The sequence below is a fragment of the Ursus maritimus genome, unplaced genomic scaffold, assembly GCF_017311325.1.
Source record: "Ursus maritimus isolate PB19 unplaced genomic scaffold, ASM1731132v1 scaffold_27, whole genome shotgun sequence".
Lineage (NCBI taxonomy): Eukaryota > Metazoa > Chordata > Mammalia > Carnivora > Ursidae > Ursus > Ursus maritimus.
The window spans coordinates 3,909,946-3,924,417 of record NW_024425230.1 but is presented as its reverse complement, the minus strand read 5'-3'; the positions used below and the strand labels follow the sequence as shown (position 1 = coordinate 3,924,417).

At 36.8% G+C, this 14,472-nt stretch overlaps 1 long non-coding RNA gene and 1 pseudogene across 4 annotated transcripts in view; both read left to right on the top strand.

Moving 5' to 3' along the window:
• LOC103677078 overlaps window positions 1-14,472 on the top strand; it is a 52,778-nt gene that overhangs the window by 12,955 nt on the left and 25,351 nt on the right. For 3 of the 4 annotated variants that reach the window (XR_572314.2, XR_572316.2, XR_572315.2), the window contains exons 5-7: window positions 327-442; window positions 780-893; window positions 4,199-4,312. This is a non-coding gene — a long non-coding RNA (uncharacterized LOC103677078). The remainder of the gene's footprint in view (window positions 1-326; window positions 443-779; window positions 894-4,198; window positions 4,313-14,472) is intronic. The other variant, XR_572317.2, reaches the window with a different exon arrangement.
• Window positions 3,021-3,102, top strand: LOC121105609 (annotated as a pseudogene).

Sequence of the window (14,472 nt, the reverse complement as noted above, 5' to 3'; positions counted from 1 at the left end):
ACAATGATTGCATTTTCAATTCTTGATGTTTTAGGTAGATTTTATTGCCTAATATTCATATTTTATTAGTAGGTTTCATAGTTAGTGTTAAAGGGAGATCCTAGTTTTAATGCCCAATGCTGATGGAGGCCATTTGGGGAAACTTTGAGACCAAGGTCTTGTGACCTTCAACACTGCCCTGTTTCAAGTAGTTAACATAATTCTTCTTGTTATATAGAGAGTCAAGTGAATATCTATGGTTTATTTTTTATAACCTGTTATTAGTAAACTTTCAATTATGGTGGTTTTGTTTGTCAACTTTTCTAATTTCCCAGTATATTTTGTAGATTATAAACGGTATTGGAATTGGATGAAATTTCTACCACTGTTCCAATGAGCTACTGATTTTATCATTGCTTCCAGTTCTTTTCCATGGGAATAATCAGAGCAGTGCACTCCAGAGGTAACTTTACAATTTTTAATAAAATTTATTATTTAATATTTAGGTTATTTTTTAGTATTTATCATTGGCAACAAAGATTACACATGATTTTGAGGAGTCTCTTAATCCAAATAATCTGAGGCTTTTATGTTCTGGGTTATCTGAGGCTTCTGTGTACTTTTACCCCAGGATTTGTATGCTTCCTCTTTTAAATTACACCAGAAGGGCCTACTTTAAAAATAGTATTATGATATACGTATGCATAGTAAACCTCTTGTGTTGTGAATGATACAAATGGATATGTATGCTTCTCATCTTTCCATAATTTTATTCTATGCTAACTTCAACATGGACACAGAACTTGGTTTCATATAAAAGCTTTTATTACTTCCCTTTGAGACATGAAATGAAGGAAAGTTTTGGGAAGAATTCTTCATCCCATCCTCAAGGGCCAGTGGGAATTTTCATGCTGGTAAGCATTTTTTTCCTGAAGACACTGACATTTCTGTCATGGAATTATAACACTCTACTGATAAGATTTTGGCTAAGCTAGTCAGTCATGAAGCTGGGTTCTTGACTGTAGTGGCTAGTCTCCATAACTGAATAGTATGGTTCAGTGTGTCCTAGGGAGACAGAATCCTGAATGCTCAGTATCTGCCGTATATCTCAGGATTAAAATCCCTTTTGCAAAGGTGATGAAATCAATGATGGCTTCACGAATGGGTCTTGTTGAAATCTGAACAAAATGAATGACAAAATCACTTCTATAAGCTGAAATCCAGCACAAGGACCATGATACTAGGCAAAAAAATGTGAAAGAGAGTTCATTTTTGTCAACAAGTGGTACCAAATAAAAAGGACTATGGCACTGGAAAACTAGCATGCTAGCAAATGTTAGAGGACATGAATGGTACAAAGGCTATAAATCACCACTGTGGAATGACCTAGCAACTCTGAGTGCTTGACTGGTAGCCTTCATACACCCACAGTAAGCAGACTGTGGAAAACCAGCACATGAGTAGTGAACACTGTGGGAAATGGCTGTGCCTAGTCTTGAGCCATTTACACCATTTCCTTAGTCACCATCATTTATGAGAATCAACATATTTAGGTCTTACTAGATAGTCAATTAGAAATAAATCATTCATTTTTTTGCTTGTCATTTAAAATCTCTTAAACATAAGAAATATGGGGAAATTGAAGAAAAAGTAGATTGTGTTTATTGGATGATTTTATTATATGTCTTAATTTCCTTGCTAGCCCAGTTTCAAGATTAGAACCTTTTTTTTCTTTTTCTCTTCACTCAGGGAGAAATTTTCTAGATATTTAATGATGGATTAAATTAGATATTCCATTAAACATTTTAACATGAAATGATTAAATTTCCAATTCTTGGAATTTTATGTTGATATCATTGCCTAACATTCATATTACATCAGTGGGTTTATGTGTATAAAGATAAGTTGTAATTTTAGTGAGTAATGCTTCGGGGTTGGCTTTGGGACCAAGGTTTTAGAAAATTTGATTTTCTAAACTCCCTTTCTTTTTCCTGAGGAAAAAGCATAATTTTTCTGTTATGTAGATGGTCAAGGGAACATCTATGTTTGATTCCTTAATTATCCATTATCAGTAAACATTGAACTGGGAAGGTTTTGTTTCACAACTTTTTAAATTTCCTCTGTGTTTTTGTGTAATGGAAGTGATTCTTTGAATTGCATGGAATACTCATCACCATAGCAAAGAAGTGCAGGTTTTGTAATAACCAATTTTAAATAAATGTACTTTTATGGCTTTTTAAAATATTTTTCTTTAGTCAAACAGATAATTGGTTTTGTGAAGTATCTGTTAATCTGAACAATGTGAGTTATTAATAATCTGGTGAACTGTCAAATATTTGTCTCTTTACTTCTAGGATTTTTATTACTTCTCCCTTTGAATAAAACAGAAACATCCTAGTAAAGTAGTATGAGTTCATTTGATGTGAAGGTATATTATAATCCCTTCTGTGTTATGCATGTTTGACAAATGGACATCACATCTTTCCATATTTTACTCTATTTCCACAGGTTGACATGAACCACTATCTGGATCTCATATGAATTTATTCCTTCTTCTTGAAAGAATTCCAGTAGGGGGGGGCCCTGGGTGGCTCCGTTAATTGTCTGCCTTCGGCTCGGGTCATGATCCCGGAGTCCTGGGATCGATCAAGCGCCACATCCAGCTCCCTGATCAGTGGGGAGTCTGTTTCTCCCTCTCCCTCTGCTCCTCCCCCTGCTCCTTCTCTTTCTCGTGTTCAGTTTCTCTCTGTCAAATAAATAAATAAATAAAATCTTTCAAAAAAGAGAGAATTCCAGTAGGAATTCTAACATTAGTAAGCATTTTGTCCTGAAAATACTGGCATTCCTCTTAGAATACTCTAACATTCATATGACAGTGAAATTCTGACTGTACTAATAAGTTGTGAAGTTGAGTCATTGACTGTGATGACTAGTTTCCATGATTAAACAGTATGGCTCAGTGTGTCTGAGGGAGACAGAATCTGGAGTGCTTAGTGTCTGTCATATATCTTAGGATCAATATCCCTTTTATAAATGTGACTGGATCAATGATGAATTAAAAAATGGGTATCATTGGAATCTGAAAAAAATGAGTGACAGAAACACTTCTGTGAGCTGAGGTCTACCCAAAGGAACATATGAGGCAAAAAATATGGAAAAAGTTCAGCTAGTCAGGTAGTAGTACCAGCCAGGTCTGTGGTATTTGAAACCTAAACTTATTGCATACATTAAGTGAAATAAATTGTACAGAGATCTATAAATATCTGATTTAGAAATGACATGGTAACTCTTTGAGTGCTTGGCTGGAAGCATCCATACACTCATAATAATCAGACACTGGAGAACTAGCACGAGTATTGAGACTGATGAGTCACATTTTTGTCTACCCTTAAGCCATTCACATGATTTCCTTAGATGCTGCAATCTTGTTAGTGAGGCATAGTTCATTGAGGTCAACTAGATAGTTCAAAAGATATTATAATTCATTAGTTACCAATTATTTTTTAGATAAAGGAAACATAATGGAAGCTGAACAATGGTTTGTATTTATGGAAATATCTCAGAGAGTGTTTTAATTTGCTCATTAATCCAGTCACAGCAATTCATACAATGTTTTAATCTTGCCACTCAAAGAGAAATTTCCTAGACATTAGAATGATGGATTCAAGTATATACTGCATTAAATATTTTTTAGAAGGGAGGGGGTGGAGGAATGGGGTAACTGGGTGATGGGTATTAAGGAAGGCACGTGTTGTGATGAGCACTGGATGTTACACACAATTAATTAATCGTTGAACACTACATCAAAAACTAATGATACACAGTATATTGGTTAACTAAACATAAATAAATAAATAAATAAATAAATAAATAAATAAATAAATAAATATTTCTAACTGTGAAATTATTGCCAATTATTTCCAAATCTTGGAATTTTATTGGTTCATATTGATATTCTTTTAGTCTGTTTCATTTCTGTATAAAGGAAGATTCTAGCTTTAATGAATGATGCTGAGTTCTTTAGAGAAACTTTGACTAGGTCTTAAAACAAATTACTTTCTATACCATCCTATTCCATGGAACTAAGGTACTTTTTTTTCCCTTGTCATATAGGTGGTCATTGAATGTGTATAATTAAATGCTTATAAACTCTTATCAATAAACATTGAATTTGAAAGTTTTTCTTTCTTAGATCTTCTGATTGTTCCTCTGGTTGTAGGTTGGAAGTAAGATTGCAGTTGCATGGAATTCTTGCCACTTCACCAAGGAATACCTGGTTTTGTCACTTTTACCAACTCCCTTTTCTGAGAAGAAACATTGATGGCCTCTCAAGGTAATACCTAGTTTTTTATAAACTTTTTCCTGGGTTATTTTTATTATTTATTTATAATCAAGAATTAATTATTATAATCAAGAATTAATTATTTAAATCAAGAATTAATTAATGTTGTATAGAGTCTGTCAATTTAAACAGTGTGAGGCTTTAATAACCTAGTGATTCTTCAAGACTTCTGTTTTTTTTTCCTGAATTTTTGCACTTTCTCAGTCCTTCCATTGATGCCTCATATAGGATTTAGGTGCAGAAATGATGGCAAGGTCATTTCTTACCAGTGTGGCAGTGTTCATACCAAGAAGTGTGCTTACCCAAATGCCACTAGTACTTAGCAGTGTATCCTTGTAACACCACCCTAAAAATAGAAAATGAGAAGTATTTTCATTAAGAGGGCTCAGTGTCTGACTTTTCTGTATACTCCCAACTCTTCTAGTCACATGTCATTTATTGTGCCTATGTGAGCCCTGCATGCATTGCTGTGACCACACTGTGGAATTAGGTGTAGCGTAACCCTATGTGTCCTCTGCAAATTGCCATGTTCCTGAACTCAGCAGATTAAGTGCTGTAAGTAATTTTTAGACAACTGTCTTTTATTCCTCTATAATGGCTTTTCGTGATTTCCTCCTCTCCAAATCACTGGATCATCTTAGAGGATAAAATAATTCTGAGGTTGAATTACCAGAAATATATGTGCATTCTTGTGATTGTAATTTTCACCAGGCCAACACTGTCCTGGAACTTTAAGCATAATCAGATACTCTGGTTTCTCATTTAATTTGGCAGAAAATGTTGGACGAAATTTGCTGTGAAGGAGGCTAGAAATTAACACAATTAATATTGTTGGAATATCATTGGAAACATCCTAGGAGAGCAATATATTAGATTATTTAATAAGAGGTACATTATCGAACCCTCCCATCTTGTGCCTCTGCAGACCAATGAACATATTTATTTCTCATCTTTCTACATTTTTACTCTATTCCCATAGGTTAGCAAGAATAAAGCTCAGGTTTCCTATGAAAATGTTTATTCCTTACACTTGAGATATGACAGAAAGGAAAGGGCCATCCTTAAGAGCCAGTAGGAATTCTCGATAATTCTCAGTTAGCATTTGTCCCTAAAATATTGATCTTTCTTTTAGGGATTGTGTAATACTTCAGTTACCATAAGGCACTCTATGATAGTCAGCTAGGAAACCTGAATCATTAATGTAGGGGCTTGTTTTCATTTGTGTGGTACTAGCAAGAACCTCAGTATTAGAAAACTGAGCTGCTGAATTCTTAAGATGGTGGAGCAGTAGGGGGATTCTGTGCTTGCTTCATCCTTCAAACACAGCTAGGTAGATATCAAATCATTCTGAAAACCCAATAAATCCATTTGAGGACTGAGAGAACAAACTGCATATCTAGAGGGAGAAAAATGGCCACATTGTGGAAGGTAGGAGCTGTGGAGAGTTGATTGGGGGGAGAAAAGAATAGCAGGTACTGCAGAGGGGATGGACCCCTGATCACAGAGAGGAGAGAGAGAGAGAAGAAAGAGTGAAAGCAGTATGCAGGAAATTACACAAGAAAAAAAACTCTTCCCCAAAACCATTAACTGAGAATAGGAGTGGGGCTTATTGTCACAAGATTTTACAAGCATTGGAGCTGAAAGTCTGAAGTTTTAGAAGTCCGTGCCATCACCAGGGTCATGTTGGGCAAGCTTAGCAGTGCTTCTGTGGGGAAGGACGGCAGAGGTCTGGGAGCAGACAGCATCTAAGGATCCCCTGGGTCACACCAGGGGAAGCAGTTTTCCTTCTTGGGGTGCATTGGGGAAATATGGCACTGGCTTTCAGGACAGAGAAGATGGCAGGTGCTATTAAGCAGCCCTGTTAACTAGCATATCAGCAGAGGCATCTGCTGAAGACAACTAACCTGGAAGCCAGCTTTTGGTTGTACTTTACCATAAACTCTGAGCCCCTGTGTGGTCATGTGACTACTTTTCCATGACAAATGGCACCAGTCACAGCACAGCAAGACCCTAACTCAGAGGATCCATGTGGGTCTGAGCTGTGTTAGGTCTCTAAAATTTGGAGTTTGAAACCCAGTCATGTGCCTGAGATAAAACACAGGAGCACTGTGCTGCCAGGCAGATAGATGGCTCAGACACAGGGTGAAGGCAGGATTCTGATGGAAACCAGGGAAACAAGAGGGGAAATTGTTTGCTCTTCTGTGAGGGCTTCCTGAATAGCTGCAGGTGTGAACTCCCCTCTCTAGGGACAAGAGAGTGGGGTGACACCATTGTCCCCCAAACCCATCAACAACAGTGAGCAGCACAACACCACCAGTGGAGGTTGGAGCTACTTAAACTAATGCCCATCTCACTGTGAACTGTGGGAGCATGTTTTTAAGTTTTTAAAAAAAAATTTATTTTATTTTTTAGAAAGGGGGGGGAAGAGGGAGAGAAGGAATCTTTAGCAGGCTCTGCATCCAGCACAGAGTCCGATGCAGGGCTTGATCTCATGACTCTGAGATCATGACCTGAGCCAAAATCAAAAGTCAGTTGCTAACCATCTGTGGCACCAAGGTTCCGCCGCAGTTCAATCATTACTAGGTCAAGGCTGCCTGAGAATCAGCACAGTAGGTTCCTCCCCCAAAAGACCTGTACACACCCCACACACACCCACATCAACTCTACTGGTCATAAAGTGCTGCAAACCTTCAGCTATAGGAGAAATAGGATCTAGCCATTTCTAACAAGCACACCAAAACATACCTAGTTAAAATTCACCACACACTGGACCAGGTCCAAACACACCCCACTAAAGGCAAGGAGAAACTCTGCAGAGGACTGAGGGAAAGAGCAGCCAAAACACCAAAGCAGAATGCACACAGCATACACCAAAAAAACAAACAAAACCTTCCTGAAGCACCAGACCCTAGACAGAATATGACCTCTTCTTAATTAGCCATTACTCTCAGGAGCAGGAAATGTAATAGGTTTCCTTAACACACAGAAGATAGAGGTCTAGGCAAAATGCTAGATGGAGGAATTCATCCCTAAAGAAAGAACAAGAAGAGGTCACAGCCAGCAATCTAATCAAAATAGATATAAGTAATATGCCTTAATGATAATTTAAAAGAGCAATCATAAGGATACTAGCTGGGATTGAGAAAAACATAGAAGACACTAGGGACTTACTGAAGAGGTGAAGGAACTAAAAACAAGTCAGTACAAAATTTAAAAAATGCTATAACTTAGATATGAAATTCACTGGATGTATTGACAAGGATGGGAGAAGCAGAGAAATGAATTGGTGATATGCAAGATAAAATTATGGGGAAAAATGAAGCTGAAAGGAAGACAGAAAGAAAAATATTGGATCATGAACGTGAACTTAAGGAACTCAGTGTGTCCATAAAGAGCAATAACATTTGTATCACAGGAGTCCCAGAAGTGGGAAAGGGGGGGGGGGACAGAAGGTTTATTTGAGCAAATTATAGCTGAAAACTTCCCTCATCTGGGAACAGAAACAGACATCCAAATCCAGGGTGCACAGAGAACTCCCATCAAATTCAACAAAATTCAAGACAAATCACAGTAAAATTGGCAAAATACACAGACAAGGAAAGAATCCTGAAAGCAGAAAGGGAAAAAAAGTACTTAACCTACAAGGGAAGACAAATATGGTTTGCAACAGATCTCGCCACAGAAACGTGGCAGACCAGAGGAGAGTGGCATGATATATTCAATGCATTGAAAGGGGAAAAAAATATGCAACCAAGAATACTTTATCCAGCAAGGCTGACATTCAGAATAGGAGAGATAGACTCTTAGCTATAGAGAATGAACTGAGGGTTGATAGAGGGAGGTGGGTGGGGGGATGGGCTAAATGGGTAATGGGCATTAAGGAGGTCACTTGTAATGAGCACTGAGAGTTATACATAAGTGATGGATCACTGGATTCTACTCCTGAAACTAATACTACACCATATGTTAACAAACTAGAATTTAAATACAAACTTGGAGGGGAAGAAAAAGAATATAAAGAAAAAAAGGAGGGAGAGGTAATGAGTTTCCCAGATAAATAAAAACTAAAGGAGTTCAGGACCACTAGACCAGCCCAGCAATAAATACTAAAGGGGACCCTTCGAGTGGGAAAGAAAGACCAAAAGCAGCAAAGACGAGAAAGGAACAGAGAAAATGTCCAGAAACACCAATGTTACAGTTAATACATTAGCACTACATACATGTCTATCAATAATCACCCTGAATGTAAATGAACTAAATACTCCAATCAAAAGACATAGGGTATCGGATTGGATAAAGTGATAAGACTCATATATATATAATATATATATATATATATTGCTTACAAGAGACTCACTTTAGACCAAAAGAAACCTCCAGATTGAAGGTGAGAGAATGGAGAACCATCTACCATGCTAATGGACATCAAAAGACAGCCAAAGTAGCTATACTTATATTAGACAAACTAGATTTTAAACCAAAGATTGTAACAAGAGATGAAGAAGGGCACTGTATCATAATTAAGGGGTCTATCCAACAAGATCTAACAATTGTAAATATTAATGCCCCCAACTTAGGAGCAGCCAAATATATAGATCAATTAATAACAAACATAAACTCATTGACTTATTACAGTAATAATAGGGGATTTAATACCCTACTTACAGCAATGGGCAGATCATCTAAGCAGAATATCAACAACGAAACAATGGTTTTGGATGACACACTGGACCAGATGTACCTAACAGATACATTCGGAACTTGTCATCTTAAAGCAGCAGAATACGTATTCTTTTCTAGTTCACATGGATCATTCTCCAGAATAGATCACCTACTGGGTCAAGTACAAAAAGATATATAAGCACAAAAAGATTGAGATCATACTATGCATATTTTCAGACCGCAATGCTATGAAACTTGAATTCAACCACAAGAAAAAATTTGGAAAGACACAAATAAATGGAGGTTAAAGAATATCCTACTAAAGAATTAATGGGTTAAACAGGAAATTAAAGAAGTAATGAAAATACATGGAAGCAAATGAAAGTATAAACATGATAGTCCAAAACCTGTGAAAAGCTGCGGGCATTCATAAGAAGGAAGAATATAGCAATACAGGCTTACCGCAAGAAGCAATAGAAGTCTCACATACACAAACTAACCTTACAACTAAGGGAACTAGGAAAGGAAGAACAAATAAAACAAAAAAGCAACAGAAGAAGGGAAATAATAAAGATTAGAGCATAAATAAATGACAGAAACAAACAGCAACAAACAAAAAGCAGTAGAACAGATCAACAAAACTAAGATCTCAGTCTTTGAAAGAATTAATAAAATTGATAAACATTTAGCTGTTTATCAAACAGAAAAAAGACCCAAATAAATAAAATCATTAATGAGAGGAGAGCATAACTAGCACCACAGAGATACAAACAATTATAAGAGAATATCATGAACAACTGTATGCCAATAAACTAGGCAAACTAGAAGAAATGGATAAATTGATAGAAACATACAAACTACCAAAACTGAAACAGGAAGAAATAGAAAACTTGAACAGACCCGTAACCAGCAAAAAAATTCCCCAACAAACGGAAGTCCAGGAACAGACGGCTTCCCAGGGAAATTCTACCATTTAAAGATGAATAGATGAGGTAATACCAGCACTTTGAAAAATGCTGTTGGTATTTTGATTGGGGTGGCGTAGAAAGTATAGATTGCTCTGGGCAGCATAGACATTTTAACAATGTTTATTCTTCTGATCTATGAGCATGGAATGTTTTTCCATCTTTTTGTGTGTTCTTCAGTTTCTTTCATAAGTGTTCTGTATTTTCTAGAATATAGATCCTTTACCTCTTTGGTTAGGATTATTCCAAGGTGTCTTATGGTTTTTGGTGCAATGGTAAATGGAATTAATTCCCTAGTTTCTCTTTCTACAGTTACATTATGAATGTATAGGAAAGCAACATATTTCTGTGCATTAATTTTGTATCTTTCCACATTACTGAATTGTTGTATGAGTTCTAGTAATTTGGGGAGGAGTCTTATGGGTTATCCGCATAAAGTATCATGTCATCTACTAACAGAGAGAGTTTGATTTCTTCCTTTCTAATTTGAATAACTTCTAATTCCTTTTTGTTGTCTGATTGCTTTTGCTAGGACTTCTAATACTATATTGAACAATAGTGACAAGAGTAGGCATCCTCATCGTGTTCGTGATCTTAAGGGAAAGGCTTTCAGCTTTTCCCTATTGAGAATGATATTCAATGTGGGCTTTTCATAGATGGTTTTTATGAAATTGAAGAATGTTCCCTCTGTCCCTAAACTCTGTAGAGTTGTAATCAGGAAAGGATGCTGGATTTTTGTCAAATGCTTTTTCTGCATCAATTGAGAGAATCATATTGATCTTGTCTCTTCTCTTATTAATTTGCTCTACCACATTGATTAATTTGCAAATGTTGAACCATCCTTGCATCCCAGGGATAAATCGCACTTGGTTGTGGTGGATAATCCTTTTAATGCACTGTTGGATCCTATTAGCTATGATCTTGTTGAGAATTTTGGCATCCATATTGATCAGGGATATTCGTCAGTAATTCTTCTTTTTGATGGGATCTTTGACTGGTTTTGGTATCAAGGTAATGCTGGCCTCATAGAATGAGTTTGGAAGTTTTCTTTCTGTTTCTGTTTTTTTTTTTTTTTGAAACAGCTTTGGGAGAATTGGTATTATTTCTTCTTCGAATGTCCCAAATTTTGTATGGAAACAGAAAAAGACCCTGAATCACCAAGGAAATGTTGAAAAAGAAAAACAAAGCTGAGGACATCATGTTGCCTGATTTCCAGCTATATTACAAAGCTGTGATCACCAAGACAGCATGGTACTTACAGAAAAACAGACATACAGATTAATGGAACAGAATAGAGAGCCCTGATATGGACCCTCAACTCTATGATCAACTAATCTTAGACAAAGCAGGAAAAAACATCCAATGGAAAAAAGACAGTCTCTTCAATAAATGGTACTGGGAAAATTGGACAGCCAATACAGAAGAATGAAACTCAATCATTCTTTCACACCATACACAAAGATAAGCACAAAATGGATGAAAGACTTCAATGTGAGACAGGAATCCATCAAAATCCTAGAGGAGAACAAAGGCAGTAACCTCTTTGACATCAGCCTCAGCAACATCTTTCAAGACACATCTCCAAAGGTAAGGGAAACAAAAGCAAAAATGAACTTTTGGGACTTCGTCAATATAAAAAGCTTCTGAGAATGAGGAATATACACTCTATCCCTACACTCTGAAGTGTTTTAATCAGGAAAGGATGCTGTATTTTGTCAAATGCTTTTTCTGCATCTATTGAGAGGATCAAATTGTTCTTGACTATTTTCTTGTTGATATAATCTATCACACTGATAGATTTGCAAATGTTGAACTACCCTTGCATCCCAGGGATGAATCCCACTTGGTCATGATGGATAATCCTTTTAATGTACTGTTGGATCCTATTAGCTAGGATCTTGTTGAGAATTTTGGCATCCATATTCATCAGGGAAATCGGTCTGTAATTCTCCTTTTTGATGGGGTCTTTGCCTGGTTGGGGATCAAGGTAATATTAGCCTCATAGAATGACTTTGGTAGTTTTTCTTCTGATTCTATTATTTGAAACAGCTTCAGAAGAATAGGTATTATTTCTTCTTTGAATGTTTGGTAGAATTCCCTGGGGAATCCATCGGGCCCTAGAGTTTCGTTTCTCGGAAGGTTTTTAATCACTGCTTCAATCTCTTCATAATTAAATGGTCTGTTTAAAAAATCAATTTGTGTCTATTTCAGTCTTGGTAGTTTATAGGTTTCCAGGAAGGCATCCATATCTTCCAGTTTGTTTAATTTATTGGCATAAAGCTGTTGATAAAAGTTTCTAATGATCCTTCCTATTTCATTGGTGTTGGTTGTGACCTCTCCCTTTTCATTCATAATTTTATTAATTTGGGTCCTTTCTCTATTCTTTTGGATAACTTTTGCCATTGGCTTATCTATTTTATTTATTCTTTCAAAGAACCAGCTTCAGGTTCTGTTGATCTGCTCTACTGTGCTCCTGGTTTCTAATTCATTGATCTCTGCTCTAATCTTGATCAACTGCTTTCTCGTGCGTGGATTAGGCCTGTTCTTCTGTTGCTGTTCCAGCTTCTTGAGGTGAGAATATAAAAATTGCATTTTAGATTTTTCTATTCTTTTGAGTGAGGCTTGGATGGCTATGTATTTTCCCCTTAGGACTGCCTTTGGAGTGTCCCATAGGTTTTGGACCATTGTGTTGTCATTCTTGTTTGTCTCCATAAATTGTTTAAATTGATTTTTGATTTCCTGGTTTATCAAATCATTCTTGAGCAGGATTGTTCTTAGTTTCCAAGTGTTGGAGTGTTTTCCAAATTTTTCCTTGTGATTGAGTTCCAACTTCAAAGCATTGCCATCAAAATCCTAGAGGAGAACATAGGCAACAACCTCTACGACATCAGCCACAGCAACTTTTTTCATGACACATCTCCAAAGGCAAGAGAAACAAAAGAAAAATGAACTTGTGGGACTGCACCAAGATAAAAAGCTTCTGCACACCCAAGGAAACAGTAAAAAAAAAAATAAGAGGCACCCCACAGAATGGGAGAAGATATTTGCAAATGACACTACAAATAAAAGACTGGTATCCAAGATCTACAAAGAACTTCTCAAACTCAATACATGGGAAACAAATAATCAAATCAAAAAATGGGCAGAAGATATGAACAGACACTTTTCCAATGAAGACATACAAATGGCTAACAGACAACCGAAAAAATGTTCAAAATCATTAGCCATCAGGGAAATTCAAATTAAAACACAGTGAGATACCACCTTACGCCAGTTAGAATGGCAAAAATTGACAAGGCAAGAAACAACAAATGTTGGAGAGGATGTGGAGAAAGGGGATCCCTCCTACATTGTTGGTGGGAATGCAAGTAGGTACAGCCACTCTGGAAAACAGTGTGGAGGTCCCTTAAAAAGTTAAAAATTTAGCTACCGTATGACCCAGCCATTGCACTACTGGGTATTTACCCCAAAGATACAGACATAGTGAAGAGAAGGGCCATATGCACCCCAATGTTCATAGCAGCACTGTCCACAATACCTAAATCGTAGAAGGAGCCAAAATGCCCTTCAAGAGATGACTGGATTAAGAAATGTGGTCCTTATATACAATGGAATATTACTCAGCCATCAAAAATAATGATTTCTCAACATTTGCTGCAACGTGGACGGCACTGGAGGAGATAATGCTAAGCGAAATAAGTCAAGCAGAGAAAGACATTTATCATATGGTTTCACTCATTTATGGAACATAAGAAGTAGGAAGATCAGTAGGAGAAGAAAGGGAAGAAGAAGGGGTGGTAAACAGAAGGGTGAATGAACCGTGAGAGACCATGGAGTCTGGGAAACACACTGAGGGCTTCAGAGGGGAGGGGATGGGGGAATGGGATAGGCTGGTGATGGGTAGTAAGGAGGGCACGTATTGCATGGTGCACTGGGTGTTATATGCAGGTAATGAATCATGGAACTTTAAAAAAAAAATTAAACTTAAAAAAATTATATATATATAGAAAAAAAAGATAAAAAGCTTCTGCACAGCCAAGGAAACCGTCAACAAAACAAAGAGGCAACCCACGGAATAGGAGAAGATATTTGCAAATGACACTCCAGATAAAGGGCTGGTATCCAAGATCTACAAAGAACTTTCCAAACTCAACGCCGAAAAAACAAATAATCAAGTCAAAAAATGGGCAGAAGACATGAATAGAGAATTCTCTAAAGAAGACATATGAATGGCTAACAGACACATGAAAAATGTTCAAAATCATTAGCCATCAGGGAAATTCAATTCAAGACCACAATAAGACACCACCTTACGCCAGTTAGAATGTCAAAAATTAACAAAAGGAAACAACAAATGTTGGAGAGGATGTGGAAAAAGGGGATCCCTCTTACATTGTTGGTGAAAATGCAAGTTGGTACAGCCACTCTGGAAAACAGTGTGCAGGTTCTTCAAACAGTTAAAAATAAAGCTATTCTATGACCAAGTAATTATACTACTGTGTGTTTACCCCAAAAATACAGATG